At 43.5% G+C, this 6,521-nt stretch overlaps 2 pseudogenes; both read right to left on the bottom strand.

The window, feature by feature from the left end:
• Positions 1-3,411, bottom strand: part of LOC142356633 (large subunit ribosomal RNA) — a 5,369-nt pseudogene extending 1,958 nt beyond the window's left edge.
• A 1,683-nt stretch (positions 3,412-5,094) lies between these two features.
• Positions 5,095-5,246, bottom strand: LOC142356630 (5.8S ribosomal RNA; annotated as a pseudogene).
• Positions 5,247-6,521: the final 1,275 nt, after the last annotated feature.

The raw sequence follows: 6,521 nt of genomic DNA, 5'->3' as shown, positions 1-6,521 counted from the left end.
TCTTAGCTTTTGTTGTCATCAGGTTGCCTCTGATCTTCATCACAGCAATGAAGGTGGACCCTGTCATGAGTAGTGTGCCGTTGGTCAAGATCCCATGACCCCCACACTGTCGCACAGTCTTGAGTCCAGCCCCATCTACTGTGGTGTGCAACCTGTCTCCCTGTCTGATTCTGAGCTCTGCTATGCTATGTGGGGTCACACTGTCAACGGTAGGCCTTGCTGCTTCTATGCTTTCCAGCAACTTCTTGAAGAACACTGTCTGGGTGAGGGCTGCCACTGCTGGGTCCTCGTCTCTCATTAGTCTTGTCAGTCTGGATTCCTGCATCAGTGGTACCCTTTTCTGCAGCTCAGGTATGCCCAGTCCTCCATCGTCAACGTCTGCATGGAACATTTCCTTTGGGGTGTCTTTGGGCCATCTTAGGAACTGCCTCACCGTCCTCCTGATGACCCTGTCAATGCCTCCCAGGACCTGCTTCGTTGTCTTTGCAAGGACTAGCTGATGGTACACACTGGGTATGCAGTAGGTCTTGAGTATCCAGATTCGTTGCTGTGGTTTCAGGGGGGCTCTTCTCAGGTCATCTAGCTTCTTCTCCAGCTTCTTGATGGTGTTTGTCCTCGTACCATATGCCCCTGTCTCAATGCCCAGGTACTTGTAGAAGGACTCTGCTGTCATCACGGGGAGACCTCCTGCCCTGCTGCTGAACACTGTGTTAGGGTTTATCACTATCTGTCGGTCCCTTGGCACTGTGTCCACATCTAGGGTTGCACACTTCTTGGCATTGAGAGAGAGACCACATCTTTCCAGCCCTGTCTCCAGTCTGTTGATAGAGTCCTGAAGCCCTGTCTGCGTCTGAGCTAGCAACACAACGTCATCGGCAAAGGCGAGGTGATTCAGCTTTTCTGAGCCCATCTGGATTCCAGTCGTTTGGGGTAGAGTCTTCAGCACCCTGTTCATCACAAGGTTGAATAGGATTGGGGAGATGGGATCCCCCTGTCTGACCCCCTTGGATGGCTTCACCAAGCGTCTTGCTCCGTCGATCTCCAGAGTAAATAGTTACTTAAGAGAGTCATAGTTACTCCCGCCGTTTACCCGCGCTTATTTGAATTTCTTCACTTTGACATTCAGAGCACTGGGCAGAAATCACATTGCGTCAACACCGTTTCACCAGCCATCGCAATGCTTTGTTTTAATTAAACAGTCGGATTCCCCTTGTCCGAACCAGTTCAGAGTTCGAGTGTTTTTTGTGCAACAGAATAGACCTAAAGCATATCAGCTAGCAGTCAAACCAAACGCCAACAACCCGAAGGCCATCGCACGCTTTAGCAGACCGAAGCGTCAAACTAAAGGCTTGTTACACCCACTCCTCAGAGCCAATCCTTCTTCCGAAGGTACGGATCTATTTTGCCGACTTCCCTTATCTACACTGTTCCAAGACCAGAGGCTTTTCACCTTGGGGACCTGATGCGGTAATCGGTACGATTCACTCTCCTGACATCTGCTAAGCCAAACTTTTATGTGCCACCAGGAACAATTGGGACACAGCAAATGCTGCTGTGCTCTTGCACGCTTCGAGCCTTATCTCTGATTGAATCAATTCCAAGGACTCTACAACGTGTTATAAAGAAAAGATAACTCTTCCCCAAGGTCCCAATGACAAAGTTCGACCTCAATGACGTTGCCGTCTCAATGCCAGGAGAGTAAGTTCGGGAATTTTAACCCGATGCTCTTTCGAGACTCAGCAGTTTTCAAGAAACCACTATTCAAGACTTTGGCATTAGCCTGTCTTTTAGAATCGACTAACTCATGTGCAAACGCTGTTCACATGAAAGCCTTTCCCGCTTCAGTCCTCAAAGTTCTCATTTGAGTACTTGCTACTTCCACCAAGATCTGCTCCATTGATCGCTTCGCGCATACACTTGCGTGCATACTTTAGCGCAATCAATGTGTCCTCCTACACATGAATATCATTTTTGAGCTGGTGAGGCTCTTTTTCTCTAATCTAACTTGCGTTAGATATTGATATTCATGGTTGGGTATAGGCCACGAGCTCTAGTGCCATCCATTTTCAGGGCTGATTGATTCGGCAGGTGAGTTGTTACACACTCCTTAGCGGATTTCAACTTCCATGACCACCGTCCTGCTGTCAGTATCAATCAACACCTTTTGTGGTGACTCATGAGCAAGTAGTTAGGCGCCTTAACCCAACTTTTGGTTCATCCCACATCGCCGGTTCTGCTTACCAAAAGCGGCCCACAAAAAGCTTGCATTCATAGTCCAAGTGCAATTAAGTCACAAGGACATCTCACCGATTTATAGTTTGAGAATAGGTGAAGGAAAAATTTTCCCCCATTCCTCTAATCATTCGCTTTAACCGATGAAATTGCTTTGCGAAGATTTTTCAATCTTGCTCAAGCTTTTGCTATCCTGAGGGAAACTTCGGAGGAAACCAGCTACTAGATGGTTCGATTAGTCTTTCGCCCCTATGCTCAGGTCAGACGATCGATTTGCACGTCAGAACCGCTTCGGGCTTCCACCATGGTTTCCCGTGGCTTCGCCCTGCCCAAGCATAGATCACCATCTTTCGGGTCGTGTGCTACTTGCTCTGGATCAGTCATGCAATAAGAGCAAAACCGTCCGTGGTTGCGGGACACCGAATCGGCGCCCTCACCACACAAAGTAGTGCAATTCATAAAAATTACACTGTTCACTTTCATTTCGCGTGTGCGCTTTCAATGAGCGACAACACTTGCAAGCAACTCACACTCCTTGGTCCGTGTTTCAAGACGGGCTGTAGAGAGCATTGAATAGGAAGTTGAGGTCAGACAGGCAATCAAGATCAATTTATCTCATTTTGTTTAGAATCAACAAGAAGAATTCCGAGGAAAACTTCTGCTCGATTCATTAACAAGATTTGCCAAAAGACGACAACTACACTACTCGGTAGCCGAGAATATAATATCAAGGCATTGAGTATGGTAACGCTCACTCCAGTTCCCCTTCAACAGTTTCACGTACTTTTCACTCTCTCTTCAGAGTGCTTTTCAACTTTCCCTCACGGTACTTGTTTACTATCGGTCTCGCTTTATAATTAGCTTTTGGAGAGACATATCTCCAGCTTCGAGTTGCACTTTCAAACAACTCTACTCATAGGAATGAGCCATTATGACTGGTATCGAAAATGACCTTTACAGGATTTTCACCTTCTTTGATGCTACTTTCCAGTAGACATCAGGACAAATTCACCAGTCTAGCATCAAACCATACCGGACACCGAGAAATGTTGCCATTTCTCTTCCCGATGAGCTTTTCCCTGTTCATTCGCCATTACTAAGGGATTCTCAGTTGATTTCTTTTCCTCCCCTTACTGATATGCTTAAGTTAAGGGGGTTCTCTCGCCCAATTCAGGTTATGTAGTTGATTGTCTCTTAATTGGTTCACTGACCAATATGAGACAGAAACCGATTCAGCAGTTTTGTTCGCTACTACTATCAAACACAGGTCGAAGTTTCCATTCAGTCATTAATTCCAACTTTCAAATGTTGTTGTTTCAGCTTTCGCTTACTAGAAGCAACATAATACTCGCTGCAATACAGACCTCGGGAAACCCTCACCGTGAATAAGGTTCACTCACATATTTCACTACATTTTGCGTGGGATTGGAGATGAGGCTACTCGTTCTTGCTCAGTACTAGGCTGAAAATTAACGAAACTTCGTTACAAACGTTCACATGTTGATGTTTCCGCTTTCGCGTACTCGAAACAACATAATACTAGTCTTTGTAATTTAGTTTCATAATTTCAACTGTTCTCATGCAGAATTTTTGCTCATTCTTATCCCAAATTTTGACCTGGCTACTAGTTACACTCCTTGTACTTATTGCAAAATGACCACAAATTTCAACAGCTTTCACATGTTGCTGTTTCGGCTTTCGCTTACTACAGTCAACATAATACTCGTTGCAAAATAAGTGCTCGGCATCTGCAATTTTCCAAAGACGAAGTTTCGCCAGTTCAATTTTCGCTCGCCAATTATGGCTACTAATTCACACGGTACTGAGCTCAACAACATTAAATTTGTTCAGCAAGACTTTCACATGTTGATGTTTTGGCTTTCGCCTACTAGAAGCAACATAATACTCGTCTTGTTAGCTCATTCAATGAGAATAGCTTTTCCCGTTGAGAATTTTTGCCTTCAATTGGCGTTGTAGTGAGTTTGGCTACTCAGATCACCAAATACTTGTGACAATTCGAACCAGAAATGTTTTCAATTTTCACATGCTGATGTTTCGGATTCAACCTACTAGAAGCAGCATAATACTTGTATTCAACAATTTCTGTATCAAATCCCAGTTTTCTCTGGTGCATCTTTGCCAAACTATTCCAAACTGCCTGAGTCTGAATACCAATTACAGGTACTAGTAAATGCACGTTACTAAGGACTATATAGTTCTAGGTTACTGTACACAACGACGTTCACATGTTGATGTTTCAGCTGCCGCTTACTAGAAACAACATAATACTTATCGTGCATACCTTTCCATAACTTGTCCTTTTCAGATGCATTAGTTTCCCTTTGTCTTGGCTTCTACAGTCAGACTGGCTACTAGTAACAGCACAGTACTAATCACATATCGTTCTACAGTTTGCAGACAACTTTCACATGTTGATGTTTCAGCTTTCGCCTACTAGAAACAACATAATACTCGCTGTATACATTTGTAGTTCTCTATGTAACTTTCATGTGAAGAAGTTTCGCCAGTCTTTTTGACTGTCTCAAATCTGAGTCATGCTTAGGCTACTAGTTGCTTCATAGTACTTATCGCCTCGAGATCATTGAACAAAACTTGATTTTCACATGTTGCTGTTTCAGCTTCCGCTTACTAGAAACAACATAATACTAGTCTCATTAAGTTCCGTCTCTTTGCAATTTTCTTATGAAGAAAATTCGCCATCACAATGACTCCAGCAGTTCTTGATCAAGGAATGCAATCATTGATCAGAATGCTATTATTTGAATCGGTTCTGCTTTAAGTGTTCCAATTTTATTGGAAGCACCAACAATAGAACATCAATGTGTTCAATCGAGAGTTATATAACCCTGAATCGGACGCAGTCAACAGCCGAAGCCGAGACCGCCTTTTGCGTTAGAGAGGTCGGTAAACAAATCTTGCGATTCATACCGAATTAACACATATAGCTGTGCTCCTCTTCGTAAAGCGAGCCAAGTGATCCCCTGTTGAAGGATGTATTTGGACCAATCTAGTAGCATTTGGTTTCCAACAAGCTCTCCCAAGTTAGCTTACTTATTGGGCTTTTCAACCAATTCGGTTGGCTACAAGCATCATCAAAGTACTAGCCACAGTTTGATCGCAAAATTCTACGACTTTCACATGTTGATGTTTCGGCTTGCGCTTAGCCTACTATAAGCAACATAATACTAGTCATATCATAGAGCGTGATCAGCTTGTGACGTTCTCATGATGAAGTTTCACCAACAGTGTCTCACTTCGAGCTTAAATCCAGCTACTAGTAACTACACAGTACTGACTGCAACGATAACTTTTATCTATACCTTTCACATGCTGCGCTTTCGGCCAGGGCCTACTAACGTCAACATAATACTCGATATAAACTTTTGTTCATGATGCAGCTTCCCCATGCAGAAGTTTCGCCTTCAAATGCTCTCTTGGCCATATGACGTAAGAAAAGGTTACTAGTAACATCACAGTACTAGCCACAGTTTGATTGCAAAATTCTACGACTTTCACATGTTGATGTTTCGGCTTGCGCTTAGCCTACTAGAAGCAACATAATACTAGTCATATCATAGAGCGTGATCAGCTTGTGACGTTCTCATGATGAAGTTTCACCAACAGTGTCTCATTTCGAGCTTAAATCCAGCTACTAGTAACTACACAGTACTGACTGCAACGCTAACTTTTATCTATACCTTTCACATGCTGCGCTTTCGGCCAGGGCCTACTAACGTCAACATAATACTCGATATAAACTTTTGTTCATGATGCAGCTTCCCCATGCAGAAGTTTCGCCTTCAAATGCTCTCTTGGCCATATGACGTAACACAAGGTTACTAGTAACATCACAGTACTAGCCACAATTTGATCGCAAAATTCTACGACTTTCACATGTTGATGTTTCGGCTTGCGCTTAGCCTACTAGAAGCAACATAATACTAGTCATATCATGGAGCGTGATCAGCTTGTGACGTTCTCATGATGAAGTTTCACCAACAGTGTCTCATTTCGAGCTTAAATCCAGCTACTAGTAACTACACAGTACTGACTGCAACGATAACTTTTATCTATACCTTTCACATGCTGCGCTTTCGGCCAGGGCCTACTAATGTCAACATAATACTCGATATAAACTTTTGTTCATGATGCAGCTTCCCCATGCAGAAGTTTCGCCTTCAAATGCTCTCTTGGCCATATGACGTAACACAAGGTTACTAGTAACATCACAGTACTAGCCACAATTTGATCGCAAAATTCTACGACTT

The sequence above is a fragment of the Convolutriloba macropyga genome, unplaced genomic scaffold, assembly GCF_964194025.1.
Source record: "Convolutriloba macropyga unplaced genomic scaffold, txConMacr16.3 SCAFFOLD_1323, whole genome shotgun sequence".
Taxonomy (NCBI): Eukaryota; Metazoa; Xenacoelomorpha; order Acoela; family Convolutidae; genus Convolutriloba; species Convolutriloba macropyga.
This window is presented reverse-complemented; position numbering and strand designations above follow the sequence as displayed.